Source organism: Macaca nemestrina, chromosome 10, assembly GCF_043159975.1.
Source record: "Macaca nemestrina isolate mMacNem1 chromosome 10, mMacNem.hap1, whole genome shotgun sequence".
NCBI lineage: Eukaryota > Metazoa > Chordata > Mammalia > Primates > Cercopithecidae > Macaca > Macaca nemestrina.
In genome coordinates, this window is record NC_092134.1 from 43,006,631 (window position 1) to 43,028,192 (window position 21,562).

The 21,562-nt window shown below is 35.9% G+C and overlaps 1 long non-coding RNA gene across 1 annotated transcript in view; it reads right to left on the reverse strand.

Annotated features, from left to right (window-relative positions):
- Positions 1 to 21,562, reverse strand: part of LOC139356535 (uncharacterized) — a 348,801-nt gene that overhangs the window by 301,775 nt on the left and 25,464 nt on the right. Inside the window, exon 2 of the long non-coding RNA XR_011608529.1 lies at positions 2,761 to 2,878. This is a non-coding gene — a long non-coding RNA (uncharacterized lncRNA). The remainder of the gene's footprint in view (positions 1 to 2,760; positions 2,879 to 21,562) is intronic.

Sequence of the window (21,562 nt, forward strand, 5' to 3'; positions counted from 1 at the left end):
TAACTGCCAGCTTCAATATGCTAGTAAATTATTTTCAATTGTATAAAATGTGAGAGCTCAGTGATGTGGGAAGTTGTTCTTCCAGCCTAATCTACTGAGTGACCTCTCTTCTGCGCTTAGCATCCTCATACGGCCTTCAGGCCAGCAGTGGCTCCCAAGAATCCTCCCAGAATCTGAGTTGCCCAAGGCACACTTCATGCTTTAGATACTCCTGCATACTCTTAAGCAATGAGAGAGAATGGATAAAAGAATGCACAGATGGAGAGATGATAGAGATAGATAGATAGATAGATAGATAGATAGATAGATAGATAGATAGATAGATGATAGATGAAGACAGATAAGATAGATAGATATTGGTAACATTAAAAGATAGATATTGATAAATAAGAAGGTTATTTGAAAGAGACTTTTTGAGTGTTCAATATGTAAAATCAGACTAATTTGTTATTTTACTCATTTATTCATTCAAACACTTACTAATTATGAGTTATTATGGTAGAATCTGGAGACACATAAGCAAGTTTTTACCCCCATAGAGATTAGAGTAGGAATGAGATGAAACTTGCAAATAATTAAAATTTAGTGGGTTACATATTGCAATATAAAGCAAGGGAGATTTCACAGATTAAATATGTGAATTTGACCTGGAAAGAAAGATGAAATATGGTTGGACCAGATCTAGGGAGTCTCCATTCTTTGACTCAACAAAGATCTATCAAGCACCTTTACAGTGCTAAACACTGTGTTAGGTACTTGGAATGTTTAAAAAATAAAAATAAAAACCCAACAAAAACAGTTTCTGACATCAAGAGTTGGGAAATTGACCCATAAATAAGTAATCGGAAGATTAAATTATAGCTTAGTAATTTTTTATATATATAATTGAACAAAGTATCAAAAAATTTTGTCTGCCTAGAAGGAATTAGGAAATGCTTTCCAAAGATGATATGCGGGACTTCAAAATTTCTCAAAAAAGCTTTGGCCTATATTAATTCATACAATCTGGGGGTAATACTTACATTTACAGTGTTCATATAGCCAACCACCCCAACATCACCAAAATCTAATTATAATTCCATATGTATTTTTTGAAATATCTTCATCTTTATATTTTTCCCAAACATGTCACTTTCTTCTTCTTTTCAGATTTTTTAAGTAGTTTATGTGAAGCTGTGCTATTTCTTAAAATCTACAGATTTGTTAGACTCTATTGCTTCTTAAAAACAAATACGTCCTTTCTTAACAAGGTAACTATGGAAAGTTTAAAACAATTTTCCAAAGAGTATTTATAAATGGTATCCTACTTCTTCAGATATAAATATTGACAATAGAACTATGGAATGGTTGAATATAACAGCAATTATAAACTCAGACAGTGATTATGAAGTCTAGATTACATAAGCTTTGTTTTAAATAGTGATGACAGGCATGCTCAATTTAAGGACCTATATGTTAACATTTTTTCTTTATATTTTTATACAAAAACCCAAATACGTTTGAATTTGACAAGTATTTAATGATCATCCATTGCAAGCAAGGTGTCATGCATGATAAAATCATTAGCAAGCTGTGACTGCTCCTTGAAATGTATACCCCAATATCAAAAATAATGCAACGAAGTGTGAATGTATTAATAGAATTAACAAAAAAAGCCTACAAAGTAGAAAAGAGGAAGAGCTTATGTTTGACATGGAGAATAAGGCCTCATAGAGGGACAGATTTTAGCATCTGGTCCAATAGAGAGATAGTGGGAGAAGTGTCTTTCAGGTAGAAGGGACTGCATAAGTAAAGTCTTTGAGTTAAGAAAGAACAGCAAGTGCTCAAAACATATTGAAGAGTTATCAACATTCCCGTCTCCCGTGACTGAGTTCAATTTGATCAGATTATAAATCTGAGTTATCAACATTCCCATCTCCCATGACTAAGTGTAATGGATGTCTGAAGTCATAAAAGATTATATGGCTATATCCAGGCTCAATAGGAAAAACTGCCATTAGCAATTAGTCATGGCATCTGTGGGTGAGGAGGAAGGAATTGTAGCCCACGGCCCATGTATTTGTAGAGCAGAGAATAAGATATCTGAGCAATAGAGAGAGGTAAGCATAGATGGCTAAAATAACTCAAGCTCAGAAATTCAAGGGCTTTATATTCCAAGATGCCAACAGGTTTATGTTTTATTCTACAGTAGTAGAAGAAAAAGTTATTTTAACTTCTACACTTTCGGGATCTCAGCAAGGTCTCTGTAACAAAAGTTAGAGGTGAAGGTGAGAGGATAGCTTGAACCCAGGAGTTCAAGACCAACCCAAGCAATAGAGAGAGACATAGTCTCCACAAAAATTAAAAAAAAAAAACAAAACAAAACAGGCAGATGTACTAGTCTGTTTTCACACTGCTATAAAGAAATAACTGAGACTGGGTAATTTATAAAGGAAAGAGGTTTAATTGATTCAGTCAATTAAACTGGGAGGCCTCAGGAAACTTACAATCATGGCAAAAAGCAAATGAGAAGCAAGTACGTTATTCACAAGGTGGCAGGAAAGAGAGAGAGAACAAAGGAGGAACTGCCAAACACTTATAAAACCATCAGATCTAGTGAGAACTTACTCACTATCATGAGACCAACAAGGAGGAAACTGCCCCCATGATCCAATCACCTCCCACTAGGACCCTCCCTCAACAATTGCGGATTACAATTTGACATGAGATTTGGGTGGAGACACAGAGCCAAACCATGTCATTGGGCATGGTGCCACTTACCTGTAGCCTCAGCTATTCAGGAGGCTGAGTCGGGAAGATTTGTTGAGCCCAGGAGTTTGAGGCTGCAGTAAGCTGTGATCCTGCCGCTAGAGTCAAGCCTGGGTGATAGAGTGAGACCCTGTCTCAAAAAAATAAAAAAATAAAAAATCAACAAGAGGAAAACATACAAATCACCACAAATTTATTTAGTATGAGTTCTACATGACATAGGAACCTTCATGAGGAAATGACAAGCTAAATAAATGGTTAAATCTGGGGATTTTATGCTAGATTTAATTAAGTATGAAGAGTTACAGAAAAATGTGATAGGAGATAGAGTCTGAACTAAGAAAGGTGAACTGGGGAAAGCTTTTAGGTCCTGTTCATTCATATTCCTCTTAGCGTCTCTCCATCTGAAGAAACTAGAATGCTCATTTCCTCTAGAATAGGGAGAGCAGCTCTCACATGACAGTCATATGACTTGCTTGATAGGCATCCTTTTCAGGGGAAGGTCAGAAAGTCCTTTTAAGCCCCTTAGAATCCCATTAGGTCTCATGAGAACTTATTCACTATCACAAGAATAGCATGGAGGAAACCACACCCATGAGTCAATTACCTCCCACTGGGTCCCTTCCATGACAGGTGGGATTACAGGAACTTCAATGCAAGGTAAGATTGGGGTGGTGACACAGCCAAAACATATCATTCTGCTCTGGCCCCTCCCAGATGTCATGTCCTCACATTTCAAAATACAATCATGCCTTTCCAACAGTACCCCAAAGTCTTAACTCATTCAGCATTAACCCAAAAGTCCAAGTCCAAAGTCTCATCTGAGACAAGGCAAGTCCCTTCTGCCTATGAGCCTGTAAAATCAAATGCAAGTTAGTTACTTCCTAGATACAATGGGGGTACAGGCATTGAGTAAACACACCCATTCCAAATGGAAGAAATTGGCCAAAATCAAAGCTCTACAGGCCCCATGCAAGTCCAAAATCTAATAGGGCAGTCATTAAAACTTAAAGCTATGAAATGGTCTCCTTTGACTCCATGTTTCACATCCAGGTCACACTGATGCAAGAGGTGAGCTTCCACAGCCTTAGGCAGCTCAGCCCCATGGCTTTGCAGGGTACAGGCTCCCTCCTGATTACTTTATCAGCTGACATTGAGTATCTATGGCTTTTCCAGGCACATGGTACAAGTTATGTATGGATCTACCATTTTGGGGTCTGGAAGATGGTAGCCCTCTTCCCATAGCTCACCAGGCAGTATCCCAGTGAGGACTCTGTGGGGATCCTAGTAGAGGCTCTCCATTAGGGCGCCACCTCTGCAGCAGACTTCTGCCTGGACATCCAGGCATTTCCACACATCCTCTGAAATCTAGGCAAAGGTTCCCAAACCTCAATTCTTGGTTTCTGTGCACCCACTGGCTCAACACCACATGGAAGCTGCCAAGACATGGGGGTTGCACCCTCTAAAGTAATGGCCCAGGCTGTACATTGGCTTCTTTTAGCCCTGACTGGAGCTAAAGCAGCTGAGATATAGGGCACCATGTCCCGAGGCTGCACAGAGCATGGGGGCCCTGGGCCCTGCCCATGAAACCATTTTTCCCTCCTAGGCCTCTGCACCTGTTATGTGAGGGACTGTTGGTGAAACTGAAGGTCTCTGACATGCTCTGGAGACATTTTACCCATTGTTTTCGTGATTAACATTTAGCTCCTTGATGCTTATGCAAATTTTGGCAGCTGGCTTGAATTTCTCCCCAGAAAATGGGTTTTTGTTTTCTATCCCACCACCAGGCTGCAAATTTTCCAAAATTTTATGCTCTGCTTCCTCTTAAATGCTTTGCTGCTTAGAAATTTCTTCCACCAGATACCCTGAATCATCTCTCTCAAGTTCAAAGTTCCACAGATCTCTAGGGCAGGGGCAAAATGCAGCCAGTCTCCTTGCTAAAGCATGACAAGAGTCACTTTTGTTTCAGTTCCCCACAAGTTCCTTATTTCCGTCTGAGACAACCTCAGCCTGGACTTCATTGTCCATAACACTATGAGCATTTTAGTCAAAGCCATTCAACAAGTCTCCAGTAAGTTCCAAACTTTCCCACATCTTCCTGTCTTCTTCTGAGCCCTCCAAACTGCTCCAACCTCTGCCCGTAACCCAGTTCAAAAGTTGCCTCCACATTTTCAGATATCTTTACAGTAGTGCCCCACTACTCCCAGTACCAACTTACTATATTAATCTGTTATCACACTGCTATGAAGAAATATCTGAGACTGGCTAATTTATAAAGAAAAGAGGTTTAATTTATTCACCATTCCACATTGCTATGGATGCCTAAGGAAACTTATAATCATGGCAGAAGGGGAAGCAATTGTGTTCTTCTTCGTGAAGTGTCAAGAAGGATAATGTGAGCCAAGCAAAGGGAGACGCCCCTTATAAAACCATCAGATCTCATGAGAACTTACTATCACAAAAATAGCATGGTAAAAACCACCCCAGTGATTCAGTTACCTCCCACTGGGTCCTACCAATCACATGTGGAGATTATGGGAACTACAATTAAAGATGAGATTCGGATAAGGACATAGGTAAACCATGTCAGTCTAGTTAAACATTTATACCTCATTTTGAGAGGCAGTAATATAAATGGGAATAGCTGCCAACATAAGTTAGGCTGCTATATGGTAAGAGCAATCAGGTATTTAATAAGATGCATTTCTATGGGAACAAAAGAAAAACAAAGATTAGTAATTGGTTACCTAACCAGTTTCTGACTACCAAGGGCAGCCAGTCAAGATTTCTAGACTTGAGCTTGAAACAGCTTTAGATGGTGCAATGAGGACAGCGTTGCAATTCAATTCATTTCTTGGTTTTCAGTTTGAATTAATCTCTGGTTATGGTATCATAGTCGTGGTTACTTCTCACAGCAAAGTATGGAAGTTTTTGCCTTTAGAATCTTTTATTATCATTTTGGATAAATCAATATCCAAGGTCATATTTAATCAAGTGTTGTAGATTTGCAGGACCTTTTTAGATGGAACCATCAGGTTTTATTATCTCAATGACACCTAGTAATGAGGATGAATATACTGGAAACATTAACTACTGGCTTTTTTTCCCTTTCTCTTCTCTTTTTATTTGCTTTGCTGAAAGTTTTCATGAGGAATAATAGGTTAGACTTAGACTTTTAAAAGCCTCTCAAGACTAAGGAACCAAGGCAGGAATTGAATCCCAGATTTTACCTGGAATATGTAATGATTTGGTTTAATTTCTCTCTTCTCAAAGTTCTTACTATATTTTAAAATTGTTGGGCCTACCAATTCTTTACTCATCTGTAAGGCTAAGACTCTTATAAGCCAGGAACTAGGTCATTCAAGATTGTGTTGTAAGTATTGGCTCCATAAAGTCAATCCTAGTTTCTTAGAAGTAGACAGTCCCATTAAAACCTTAGTAATATAAACAATGTTTCTAATTAAGTCCTGTTATGTTATGAGGAGAATAAATTCTTATTGAATTTAGCAAATAAACATACTGCCATGAAAATAAGAATAGTCAAGAAGAATTTCCAAATTCTGGAGGCATAAGTTAAGGAGAATAAATAAATGTTCATGTTTGCTGACAAAGGTATAACTTATCAAATTGTTGTTAAGTCATAGTTTAAGAGAAAAGGGAAGGGAGTTCCTTAAATCTGGCAAACAAAACATTAAAGATCCATTAATGTTTCAAACAAAAATCATAAAAATTATAATCATCCTTATTGGTTCATTTAGTTCCATATAATTAATTCTGGTTCTGCTTGATCTCAGGTTAACAGTTTTATGAATCCCTCAGTTTCTTTAGTGAGGGATTAGTGTTCTGGAAATTCTTACACAGCCCATTTGTAAGGTCTTAATGTTACCAGAAACTGAGTCTTTTCCATGAAGCATTTTGGCCTACAGTTGATAGTAAACGTTTTTATATAAGAATCAAATTAAAACAATAACTCTCTGTGCATGAAAAAGTCTCAAAGATAGCCATGGTTAAAGACTTGGTCAGAGTTCAGCAAAAGAAACTACCATCAGAGTAGTTTCTAGGCAACATACAGAATGGGAGAAAATTTTTGCTATCTACTCATCTGACTAAGGGCTAATATCCAGAGAATACAAAGAACTTAAACAGATTTACAAGAAAAAATCAAACAACCCCATCCAAAAGTAGGCGAAGGATATGAACAAACACTTCTTGAAATAAGATATTTATGTAGCCAACAGACACATGAAAAAATGCTCATCATCACTGGCCATCAGAGAAATGCAAATCAAAACCACAATGAGATACCATCTCACACCAGTTAGAATGGCGATCTTTAAAAAGTCAGGAAACCACAGGTGCTGGAGAGAATGTGGAGAAATAGGAACACTTTTACACTGTTGGTGGAACTGTAAACTAGTTCATTCATTGTGGAAGACAGTGTGGCGATTCCTCAAGGATCTAGAACTAGAAATACCATTTGATCCAGCCATCCCATTACGGGTATATACCCAAAGGATTACAAATCATGCTGCTATAAGGACACATGCACACGTGTGTTTATCATGGCACTATTCACAATAGCAAAGACTTGGAACCAATCCAAATGTCCATCAATGATAGACTGGATTAAGAAAATGTGGCACATATTCACCATGGAATACCATGCAGCCATAAAAGAGGATGAGTTCATGTCCTTTATAGGGACATGGATGAAGCTGGAAACCATCATTGTGAGCAAACCATCACAAGGACAGAAAACTAAACACCGCATATTCTCACTCATAGGTGGGAACTGAACAATGAGATCACTTTGACACAGGATGGGGAACATCACCCACCAGGGCCTGTCATGGGATGGGGGGAGCGGGGAGGGATAGCATTAGGAGATATAATGTAAATGATGTGTTAATGGGTTCAGCACACCAACATGGCACATGTGTACATATGTAACAAACCTGTATGTTGTTCACATGTACCCTAGAACTTAAAAAGTGTAATAATAATAATAATAATAAAATAAAGAAAAAAAGATTTGGTGAGAGTTCATCATAATGTAATTGACAAGGAAATTTGGTTGTTTCTGTGGCCTATCATATTTTAAGAAAACAATTGGCATTATGGCAGACAACATTATATCAGACATATGATGAGCAGTGAGGACATTGACAAAGTTTTTGGGAATTTTATACAATTTCTGAAATGGTTATATTAATAACACAGTAAATGTAACCTAAAGAAAACCTGTCATCACTTCTTATGTGACAATGCTTCCCATATAATTTAACATATCAAATAAACCTTGTTAGTTTGATATTTCTTTTACAAGATGAGGGACAAGTTCTATGAATTTTCCAAAGACCTTCTGAAAAATCTCGGAGTTACTTTGAGGTCAAAAAGACTCTTCATTTAGAATTTGATTTGAAGAAGTTTATAAAAAATGTCAAAAGATTTTAACACAATTAAATATGACCTTGGTGATCTATTTAACCAAAATAGCAATAAAAGACTCTAAAGGCAAATACAGAAAATTACACAGATGTGAAAAAATTAACCCTTTTAATATTGAAAATACTTGATTTCCTTAAGTAAACATAAACCTGATAAAGACAACATGAAGCATAGGAAACTATTTTAATAAGACAGAATTTTTATTTCCTAGGCAAATTACTTGAAAGGTGAAGAAAAATCTTTCTACAATCTTGTATTAACAGCAGACCAATAATCCAAGAAAACTTTGTCCTTTTGAAAAAGTGAAAACCAAATTCTAGTTTTACATCAGTGTACTATTCTTACTAAAACTAACTTTAAAAAAATCTTATAAATAAATCCATCCAATCTTAGCTGCCTTTGACTACACAGATGCTATTTTTCCAAAATTCCTTTTCCACAGACCTTCTACAACCTTCCTTCTTCTTAATATTGATTTGGTTTTTGTCTTACTCTTTTATTGTTTCTCATTCTGAAACAACTAGTCATTTTATTTTAGGACAACATTAATTTATTTTTTCTTTAACAAAGATCACATCTTTTATGCTTTGAGTACTTTTCCTTATCACAAACACATCTTATTGTTCTTGTATTCTTTATATACAGAGAGGTTTTGCTTTTTTTTTTTTTTACCTTTACTATTTCTATAGTTTCATTTATATAGATTGACTAAAGTTTTAACAAGTTTTAACCCTTAGTAGTCCTAATTTCTGGTGAGAACTACGAAGTAAACAATTATACACTATCACATACTAACATTTAGTAGTAGTTTAGAAAACTTTTGTGCAGGCGTAAAACAAAAACAAAAAAGAAAATTTATGAATACACAATTTCATAATTTCTAGAAGCATGTTTTCTCATACAGTTTTCAAAGTGACAAAGGCATTGTTTATTAACAAACCCAAATATCTTTTGCCTTCAATAAAAATCAAGAGGCCAAAAGTAAATAAACCTTAACTTTTATTAAGCAATTAATGTTCCATTATTTTATTAAGAAATAATGTAAATATTAAATGAATATTCATTATTTAATGTCACTTAGTATAGCTTTAAGATTTTCAGTTATCAAAAGGATTTTAAAATCATTTTTAAGTAGACATTATAAAACAATTATTGTCGAAAAGTTCATTAATACAATTTTTCCACTTAACATCTATTTAACTCACTTTTTCTTAATTATGCTTGAATTGCTCATGAAAATTTAATTAGCCATTAAACAAAGCTAGCCATCATATTAAGTTATTTTTGTTGTTGTTGACAAATCAAACACATATCAAAAATCACAGAAGAATCTAAAAAGTTAAACATGTGGTTTTAATCTTTTTCTCTGTTTTTCCTTTTTTAATGGCTGTGCTTGACATACATAAAGCATACATAAAGCAATTCATTTTTATTGTACATTTCATTCTTAAGTTGGATAGTATTGTAATTCATAATACCTAGTAGTGATAATGTAAACTTGTTTGAGTTTAAGCCTAGGTAGAAAGAAAATTATGTCTGTATTACATTTAATGTTGACAACCCTGAAGATATGCCTGTTTTATTTTACCAACAATCTTAAGGCTAGCTTTTTAAAAAACCAATTATTATCTAAGATACCGTAACTTAACAAAAAAAAAAAAACATTTGAGTGACTTTCTTAGTTTAGCCAGTTAGAGGAGGAAGAATGAGTAAAATCAGTGGGAAGAAAGAGGTCTTAGAGGAAACACTTCGGGGAGATCTTAAGTTTCCCAAAGAAAGCCAGTGATGCTCCAAATTATGCTCAGCAAAATTATGCCAACAAGAAGGAGGTGAACAGAGTTCGTAGAGCATATAGTCAACAGTGGTTGACTGCAGTGGAAATTTGGATTTCAGTTGACAGAAGTTTCCATGGGAAGAACAGACTGAACTAGAGAGAACAGAGGTTTTAGAAAAATAGCTCCCATCAAGCTTTGAATATCAGCTCCCAATTAGGCCAACTTCTGACCATAGAGCTCTTTACAAGAAGGTAAAAATCCTTTCAGATATCGCATTATCAGGTTTCAGCCAGAACAAACTGTAGATATTCCTGGCAGTATTGAACTCTTTTTTTGTTTTGTTCTGTTTTACGAATGGTATACCTATTTCTAGATACTTAAAATCAAAACCAGTAAGTCTTTCATGACATAACCATGGAGAGCAAGGAGCATCCCTAAAGAGGGTGCAAAAGATACAACCCTTTCAAAATCTAAGCCATTCCCAAAGATAACGAAAGTAAAGAAAGATTTAGACAACATCCTGAGGGTTGGCAAAGGCTGGTAGGACATTAGCCACAAATGAAGTATGACGCACATCGCTGTCTGGCCATACTCTTGGGCCCTCAACCAGACAGTTGGCTGCCTGCTAACACAGGTCCAAAACCTGCGCACCCCAGCAGGTGGAAAGTCAAGCCAAGATCTCAGGACACAAAACAAGACAAACCAGAAAGCAATAGCTGTCCCTGGGAGAGAAAGGATCAATAACCAAGTGATATTCCCCCCGGAAAATTAACCAAATTGACCTGAGTCACAATTCAAAGAGCTAATTTTTACAAACTTTTTAAAATCTAAATTTGGAAAGGAAGGGACAAGCCAACATTTTACCTTCCTTATGCATCTCTGCACTAAAAACGAGATCCAGGAAACTGACAGAGTAAGAATTTATACTGACAGCTTTTTTCAGTTGTGCCATATCTCAACTGTAGTTTCTGGAGTGATTAGAGTACCCCAATCTTGGACACCCCAATCTTTGTGATCACCAGAAACTGTAGGGGAGGAAAAATATCTTTTTCCTTCTACCCTTTTTGGCTCTCTGTCAGGTCTCTGTAACAAAAGATAGATTAACAAGAGAAAAGCATACACATTTATTTTTCCTATGACACGACAGTCTTCATAAGGAAATGATGACCCAAATAAATAGTTAGATGAGTATTTTTATGCTAGGTTTGATGAAGTACAGAAAGTTTTGCAAAAAGGTGATAAGACAAAAACAGGTATGAACTAAGAGTAGTGAACTGAGGGAAACTTTATAAGACCTATTCATTCTGATCCTATTAGCATTTCTCCAAATTTGGAGATAAAGATGATCATTTCCTCTGTGTGTAGGGAGGGCACCTCTCACATAAGGGTCTTATGGCCTACTTCAGCTAGGTTCAAACCCTGACACTCCTTTTGAACTTTACATGAGTAGTAAAATATTTGTTGTAAGAGGTTGTATAAAACCCAAAAGTATGTATAGAAAAGTAAAAATCTCTAACACTACTCTAAAGAAGAAATAAATTAGTGTACGTTCTCCTAACTTATATGTATACATATACAAATAGGTGCAAAACATGTACTGCATATAAATTATGAGTCTAAAAGTAGGTTGCCATTACATGGATAGTTCTACAACTCGTTTTTTTACATCAACATCTTTTCATGAAAGTACATAGAAATTTATATCATCTTTTTAAACTGGAACATAACAATTCAATGTATCGTCTCTTATTGACCTATCCTTTAACTAATTGAGAACCATTGAAAATGTTCTGTAGGAAAAAGTAAATTATAAATATTTTAAAATCTGCGAATCAAAAGGATAAATGTTTACAGGAGAAATAGAAGATGAAAAAAAAAAAAAAACTTATGTGACTCATGCCTGCAATTCCATTACTTTGGGAAGCTGAGATGAGAGGATCACATGAGTCCAGGAGTTCAAGACCAGCCTGTGCAACATAATGAGATCCCATCTCTAAAAAAATAAAATAGGAAATCAGCCAGGTGTGGTGGCTTATGCCTGCAGCCCCAGCTACTTGGGACATTGAGGCAGGAGGATCTCTTGAACCCAGAAGGTTGTGGCTGTGGTGAACCATGATCACACCACTACATTCCAGCCCCAGTGATGGAGTGAGACTCTGTCTCAAAAAGAAAAAAGAAAGAAAATACTTAAAAGATTATTACAATAGTATAAATAAACTACAATAATGAGAGCTTGGATTAAGACTAACTGTAAAAGATGTTTCAGATACTGTAGTGAAAACAGTTTATAATTATCCTAGTTTACCATGTGACAACAAAAAGAGCAATGAGATGAAAGGCCAACTATGGATGATCGGGGATATCAGGAAATTATCTCTATAGAAAGGCAACTGAGCAACACAAAATAGTTTATCTGGGGATTCTCCTGCTGTTCACCCTGAATTTTCTTACTTACCCCAGCATCCTATTACTTTTCAAGTTACGTCAACCTGCTCACAACAATATTTCCAAATCTGTACCATTTTATCTATTCCATTCATCACTATCCTCATTCATGCCCTCATCATCTCCCTCACAGCACTGGTCTCCCACTTCTAATTCACCCAAAATTGCTCTCAGATTAATTTTACTACATGGCCAAAAGTCAAGATAATTCAGGTGGCTAAAGTTCACTGCGTTAGTCAGTGTTCTCCAGAGAAACAGAACCAATAGGATATACATAGAGAGATGATAGAAATAAAGATAGCAATATATAGAAATTTATTTATGATAGGAATTGGCTTATGTGATTATGTAGTCTAAGAAGATGCACAACCTATCATGTGCAAACTGAAATACCAGGAAAGCCAGTGGTGTAGTTCAGTCCAAAGAATAAAGACCTGAAAACTGGGAGTCCAATGGTTTAAATCCTGGTCTGAGTCTGAAGCCCCAAGAACCAGGAGCATCACTGTTCAAGGGCAGGAAAAGATAGATGCCCAGCTCAAATAGAGAGAGTGAATTCACCCTTCTTCCTCCGTTTTTGTTCTATTCAAGCTCTCGAAGGTTGGGTGATGCTCATCCATATTGGTGAGGACGGACCTTCTTTACTCAGACTACTGACTCAAATTCTAATCTCTTCCAGAAACCCTCAGGCACATACCCACCAATAATATTTTACAAGCTATCTGGGGAACCCTCAGCCCAGTCAAGTTGACACATAAATTTCACCTTCACTGTCACTAACAGATACTGTACATCTGCTACATGCCAAGCACTATGTTTGCTTTGAACATATATTGTTATGTCATTACATTTTCACAAAAAGTCATCTTTTGGTTTTGTGACTTTAATAAAATCATTTAATATTTCCTGAAGTCCATTTCCTGATCTGTCAAATGGGGATAATAGTATCTGCTTTGTGCATCTGTTGCATGAAAAGTCTTAATGAATATTAGTCGGTATGATCCTGCCACACAGTTAAGCACAGTTATCTTAGCTTCCATCATCATGAGTCCTCAATTGTATTAAAAACTACCTCTGCAGCCTGACAAACTTTCCAAAAGTCTTGCCTATTATGTATTTCTACATATGCTCCACGTGTTTACATCTTACTGCCTTAGCCCATGCTGCTCTGTCTGACTAGAGAATGCCTTTTCTGCCATCTCTACCTCCATACTTGTAAATGCTTCTCACACTTATAGGTATCAATTACATGAGCATATTCTGAGATTTCACATCTAGTAGTATTCTCTCACCTCCCTCATGCCAAAACATCTTATATGTAGCCACTTTATAACACTTTGCTTTATCTTAAATTCTATTTTTATGCACATTTGTTTGCATGCCTTATACACGTGGTTTATATACTTATAAATACATACATCTTTATTTCTAGGTTCTGAACTTCCACAGAAGTTGGGAGCAGAGCCAATTCTTTATTTTTTAATGCTTAAAAAGATTATTTTACTATGGTAGGCACAAAAAAAATTGGTTAAGATTTATGCTACATATCTTCCAATTCTTTCTCCAAACACACACTCCATCCTGCTGTCTATGCTGGCAAGCTGATCTATAGGCCTTATCACCAAGCAATGGAGAGGAACAGGCAAGAGATGAGAGGATGGGAGGAAAGACTCCCTTTAATAACCCCCCATCCCCAAATTAATGACATAACTTGATTATGTCATTTTCTTTTTTCTTGTTGGGGCCATCTGCTCAAAATTCTCAGAGATTTTAGATAAAGAGGAGAGGATTTGGGAAAGTAACTTCTTAAGTTCTGTCCTTTGAATCAAGTAAGAAGTCTTTGCTTAGATTGAAGAGGATAACAGTGTGGTAGGAAACTGGAGGAAACTGAAATAAGGATGAGAACAACTGCTGAAGAAAATGCTTTAGGAAGTTAGTTAATGATAAGTAAAAAGATAGCAGAACAGCATGAGGAGCCCAATTGCACAGAATTTGATTGTCAAACTAGCCTGAATTTCTCCAGCAGTGCTTAGCAGAACAAGATCAAGGGGGTTGTTAAAACAAAGCAAAGTAAAACAAAATGCAAGTGATAGAGTTTAACTATATTGGGAACGATAGGAGACTAAGAAGTCCTTGGATCCAAAGGTGCTAAGAAGGGTCATGAACAGGACCCAAATAGAAGTCTGAAGGGAGACAAGTGAAGCCAAGAAGAGGTTAGTGGGCAATTTTGACTTTTAAGGGAAACATTGATCAGACTAATTGTTCAATATACTAACAGCAAAAGATACTGATTGTTTTTATTTTTAATTTACAAGCAGAAATGGCTTTGCTTACTTGCAGTATAGTTTATGTGCCAAAAATTAGGCTTCCTATTTTAAACTATCTTTTCAGATAATATAAGATTTGGATAATATTCTTGTTATTGTTCTGAAATTTTGGGCTCCCTTTGAAAATTTGATTTTACAAACATATTTTACTTTCTAAAATTTAAATTTTTAAAACTTCCTCTCAATTTCTCCTGAATTCTTTTTGTTTCCAAAAATTTGCGTCTTTGACAAATTAATAACCACCAGATTTTAGACGTTAATGTAAAGTAAGCACAAGGGAAAAGAAAAATGAGAAGAAATGCCAAATGATCACATTAACAAAACAATCAAGTTCTTGATTGCAGTATTAAAACAGGAGAAACTGCTGTGCTAACTCATATCCTCTACACAAAGGTTACCAGGGGAACCATACTTGCACACTTCCTGGTTCCCAAAAATGTACCAATGTGATGCTTGTGTCTGTCTCTTTTCTTTTCCTTTTTGGAAATCTTAACCAAAAATCTCCTGTACTCTGTGGTTTCCTTGTTATTCAACTTGTAAATTCATTTTTTTTTTTCAATGCTCACATCACAGAATCCACTAAGCTGGCCATATTTAAGAAGGCACTGATATTTTTTTCTCTAAAAGTTATGAGTGCAGCATACAATGCAAATTTCTTCTCCTTCTGGAGCCCCTAAAAGTAAAAAAGTGTAAATTGTTTTTGCCTTTAAGTATCTTTGATTTTTGTTTACTCTCTTCCTACTTTTAGATTATAAGTTCCTCTAGGGCAAGCACTAGATCTATAATTTTCTGTATAATTCCCTGTAGAAATTAGACAGGTCTAAAGCCACAGTGAGAGATAAATAATTCTTTTCAGCTGTTGTTACATGTAAGATAAAAGAGTAGTTTTGGAAATTATGAATTGGCTTTCTTTGATTTGTTAAAATAAACTCAGGTCTCAGATTTGTTTTCCCCCATAGGTAAATACCCACATCTAAGAAAGAGCCTGCAGAAAGAACAGTGTTTTTGTTTTGTTCTGGGAGGTGCATTTACAGGCTGATTGAAAGGGACTGCCACTCCCTCCTCCAGTATCTACACTAGCTTTGCTGCCTGGTTTATGAAGGAGCGGGGTTGTCTTTCAATTCTGTATCAGAACAAACCAAATGGATTGGGCATGAATAACTTTACTATATTTAAGGGTTTACTAAAATTAATATTAAATCATTAACAAAGGCTATAGGTTAAAGACATACTGATTATGAAAAGAAAACAAATTCTTAGTAAAATGATGAATTTTAAGAACAAATATACATTAATTAATACACTTGTCAAACACAAACACGTGGATTCACCAAATGTTTATTAAACGTTTATATGAACGTACCATGTTATGTGTAGTAGGTATATAAAGTTAAAGACAAATACAACATTTTTACTCTCAAGAAGCTTTAAATGCACCAAAGTGTTTTTATGGAAGGATTGCTCCTTCTATATTATCCTGGTTCCAACTGGTTTATCAGCAAAATTTCAATTTTAGACACTACTATGCAAGAAAAACATATAATTTTGACATGTTTTAAAACCTCAGGAAAGACTTTATTTGGGATTATTACAATAGGTGCAAGACTACTGCAACAGGAGAAAGATCTGGTTCAACTTCAAACACAGCAAAGACAGCTGAGGATTGATAGCCAATGAGCTGAGGGAGGGGTTTAGTGGCTGGACAATTACTAAGAGGAGGAGACACCAGGGGTAGGGAGATTCATGTAAAATTGACTTAGCACGAATGTTGCTGAAGGCAGGCCAGGAGGATCAGGTAGTAAGTGCGGAGGATGAGGAATTTCATCAGATATTGAGGGTGGGAGGATTATGGCTAACTGAGGTAGCGAGAGCTTTGCTACAACTGGACTAGATAGACCGAAGACAAGGCCCAAGGTCAAAGCCTAGTTAAACAGAGGACTCAGAGGAAAGTGTCTAAAGTTTGGTCTAGCAAGAGAGTCTTTGTTACTATATTGAAGCTGCATTGCTAAATCATTAAAAGTCAGAGTCCCTTGGACTCAATTTGTATGTCTGTAAAACCAACAATGTACAGTATACCAGGGAGCTCTCCGATTTTATGAAATCCAGCCTTTCTACTTATTATTATTAATTTATTTATTTATTTTGGTAGCTTAGGTAAATCACTTTTCTGCTCAGGGCCAGTTTCCTCATCTATAAAGTGCAGACAAACCCTGCATTAATGAACTCTTTGTAGCATGTAAGAGGATATATTGAAAGTGCCTTGAAAACTCTTAATTTCCTATTCGAATCAAAGGTTCTTTTATTGTCAGGAATGCCTGTATTTTCTGTATTCATTCAGTGAACTCCAAGAAACCGTAGTCTTTTGCCTTCTGGACCTCAGACGAAGCAGCCATTATCTCCTACAACTCCCTCTGTATTTTGTTAACACCTGTATTGCAGCCTGTTTGACTCTGTATTACAATTATTTACTCATCTAGCTTGCCGTTCCACGACCCTTCCTTTAAGGCAAGCAGCTTAAATTATTCTTCTTTGGGTTCGCAGTGCCCATGGCACATATTTGGTTTCAATAAGTATTTGCTGAAAAGATGAATAAATAGTTACATCTTAGTTCCAAGAATATCTACTGAGAGTTCTTTGTCTCTCTAGTTTTCCTGAAGCAGTATCCTCCAAGCAACTAAAGAAACCCTCATTTCCTGACTTTCCAATTACCTTTAATGGTAGCAGACTAAAGTGACACATTACATGGAGTTTATGTTCAAGAACATAAACAAAAACATGTGAAATAAAAATCACATAGAGTCAAAATTGTCTTTGAAAAATGCCAAAAGTAGCCCTTTGATTTTCTTTTGTCATCTTTCTTTCATTAGGGCAATGAAAGCAAAAGCAATAGCTAAAAGAGGATTTTCCACACAGTCTTTCAGCTGAGCATGAGCACTTTCTCTAAGTTAAATGTGTATATGATGAGTTCCATTATATTGTTGGGTCCTAATTCTGACCCCCTCATTTCCTTCTTTCCCCACAGCTGGTACTTTGTAACTCTTGTTTTAGGTTCAGATCTATATTAGTTTCTATTAAAGGCAATGCAAAGCAAGATTTATTCAATAAGTGGGCAGCTAGCATCAAGTTACTGCCCCAAAGAGTTTGGGTTGATCCTGATTCTGGGTCCCAATTAATCCTTAGTGAATTCTACCTTCTTCCCAAGATTACAGATTTTGCCTAATGGAAGTTCATTGTATCTCTACCCTTTCTCTGATGCATTGATCTCTGTCTGAGGTATCTCCTAGTACCCTGTTCCTCTTAGATTTGGAGATGGGCTTACAATTGCGATTTAGTTCCTATTTACTTAAAAAGGAGTTTTGTTTTCTTTGTACTACCTTCATACTGTACTTACCTTCTTGATATATTTCAAATAGATTTCGTAGCAGTACTTCTTTATGTAGTCAACAAACCCATCAAATACTATTTTCTTTTGCAAATGGTCCTCTCTGCCTCCAAGCCCAGCCAACATCTTCTTTGAGGTCCTCACAGTCCTGTCTTGCTACTATGAATCGTATCATCGTACCATCACAGCATCACATCTAACTCAATTGAGGAAACTCAGGTGAATGACTGACTTTTTAAGGAGACCAGACTATTATTCTGAACCAAAAATAACATAGCTTAAACAGAATTAAATCATTTAACACAAAAATCATGTATTAAATATTAACAGATTTCTTCACACATTGACTATCTGCTGGATTTTCTACTTTATTAAAAAAAAATCCAAAAATTAGTCTCCAAAGCATTAAGTTTTGGGGTCATGAACAGGTAATTTAATTAGGGAACTGGATTAAACACTAGCTACAACTCATACCTTTGTATATATTTAAAAGATAATAAAAGATGACCTCCCTACCAGGAGAAAACAAGAAGAAATAAGATCCAGGCAATGGTCACTGTGAGATACGCTGAAGAAAAGTGATTTATTTCAAAATCCAACTCAAAGATATGAGATTACTTAGTGTGATGTTCTCCAGGTTCATCCATGTTGTTGCATATAACAGAATTTCCTTTTTTAAGGCCCCATGATATTCCATTGCATGCACGTACCACATTTTCTTTATCTCTTCATCCATTCATGGATATTTAGGTTGTTTCCATACTTGGGGTATTATGAATAATGCTACAGTAAACATAGGAGTGCAGATATATCTTCAAGATCCTAATTTCAATTCTTTTGGATATACACCCAGAAGTGGGATTGCTCGATCATATGTTAGTTTTATTTTTAGTCTTCTGAGAAACTTTCATACTATTTTTCACACTAGCTGTACCAATTTATATTCCCACCAACAGTCCACAGGGATTCCAATTTCTTAGCACCCTTGCCAATACTTGTTATCTTTCGTTTTGTTTTGTTAATAATACCCATCTTAACAGGTGTGAGGTGATAACTCATTCTGCCAAGTGAAATAACTCTGGTCACAGAAAGACAAATTTTGCATGCTTCCACTTATATGAGGTATCTAAAATAGTCACATTCATAGAAACATACAGTAGAATAATGGTTGCCAGGGAGTGGGAGTGGTGGGTAGGAAGGATAAAATGAGGGTTTGCTCTTTGACAGGCATAAAAGTTCAATGAGTAAGATAAATAAGTTGTAGAGGTCTGCTATACAGCATTATGCCTATACTTAACAATATTGTATTGGGCACTTAATTTGTTAAAAGGGTAGATCTCAAGTTAAGTGTTCTTCTCATAATAAAAAAAGAAAAAGAAACAAAAGAATCCCACAATTACAGGGTCAGTTTTTTTTTTTTTCCAGTTTGGAAATAATGTGTCTCTGCTTATAGAAGAATCCTACATGTAAACAAAATTATTCATCAAACAGTTTAATAATTTTATATCTGCTTAGATAGTATCCAGCAGTGTGTGACACATATACATATATCCTGTTTTATGTCTTGAATTCGATTTAGAATGTGTTGGAAGTGAGGTATAAAATCAGATCCAGGAATGAGGTGATGGTGAAGATTAAATTTTCCTTATAGATACACCAAAAAACTATGAGAATTGGCTCATTTGTGCAGCCTAAGTCTTCAAACACCTTCGCTGAGATATGATGAGAAATATGTCTTATTTCCTACAGCAGCATGATTTGAATTAATTCTTTCCTACTGCTGTTTCTCCTGCAAGAAAGTGCGATACATTTGACCCAACTGCACAAACATAGGAAACTCAGGGGCTCTTTATGAGGCTCTTTGTTCTATAAAGAAGCACCAATAAAAATCAAAGTGAATTTTAGAAGTATCATGTGAAAAGTTGGCCACATGTTGAAAGGTATTTGTATTTTTGTAATTCAGAACCCTCTCATCTAAACAAAAAAAAGAATTGAGAGCCAGAAACTTAGATTTCCATCTATGTCTCTTTATTACCGGGAGTCCTGTGTGATTCTCTACATTTTAGTGCCTTGTAAGGTAAGTATGCTGACCCATATAAACATCCTGCTCCTTTGTACAGGTTCTCATTGACCATACTTCATGCCTCTTCTAATCTGGTCTGTTAACTACATAAAAGTTGAAAAAAGATACACTAAACAACCATATTTAATTAATCTATCACAGGTTCAGGGAAGCTATAGCTACAGGTATTAGATAGTTCTTTTTTTCTGCACATTTTGTATTACAAAGAAACTAACATTGCACAGAGAATAAAAAACAGTTAGGACAATGTATTTGATGGGGTCAGTGGTTCAAATGGGCCTGCCACAGAGGAGGAAAAAAAAAAAGATCATTTACAGCATGATTTTTTCCTCGAAGTTCTTTCCAACTTCTTACAAAGCATGACAACACTTTGCTAATCTGCTTTCCTGACTGTGATCTCAGATTTTAAGACATACACACACACACAAAAATTCTCTCTACTGTTCTCAGGCTTGAGAAAAAGACTCTGTTGCAGATATACTAGAGGAATTTGACATTTTGACGGAGATCAGAATAAGACTATACATTCCTTATGAAAGAGCAGTGTGAGAAATGGCTTCATGAGCGCATATGAAGAAACAATTATTCACAATCTGACAAAAACTGGGCCTTCACAATCATCAAACTGGAAAATGGTATGAAAATAATTTACCAGCCAATCAGGTTTACCAAAGAAAATGCCTTTCATTGTTATGACTATTGCCCCACTAGATTTAACCAAAAATAAATTTTTGCTATGAATGCTGTTGATAAGGGGAAGAAAGCTTTTTCAATGTATGTAAGATTAGGCTTTTCCTTTCGTTTTAATTGCCTGGGAATCAACTATCATTTCATTGCTAGGTTCACTCCTGTAATTTATAGTCTAGAAGTACACCGGAGGTTTAATTCATGGAGCACTAAGCTAGCTTTGCCTGAGCACTCAATCCCATTATTCAAATTCCTCATGATGTGAGAACTCACAGGACAGTTGTTTTCTTTTCATTTCCATAATTTCATGCCTACAAGTCCTCTTTATATTTCTTACATAACCTGATAAATTATAAATAATTTCAAAGTTACCTTATAATTTACCTCGCTCTTGCAAATGAAGAGTCTCTGAACATGTTGTGTGTTGGACTACTTGTAAAAGAATTTGAGGAGGGGCCAGCACTAGAGTTGCTTTAAAGCACCTGTGCCTTGTCTGGAATGATAGAAAAGCAAAATATAATATAAAACACTAACAAAAGGGAAAGAGGCGGAGACAGAACAAGTGAAATGTCTAAGAACTACTTTTCCTTTTTCTCTCAATGATTTTGTTTTTATAATTATTTTCCACATACCCACAAAACCTGTAAAATATTCACTCAGACAACTCATC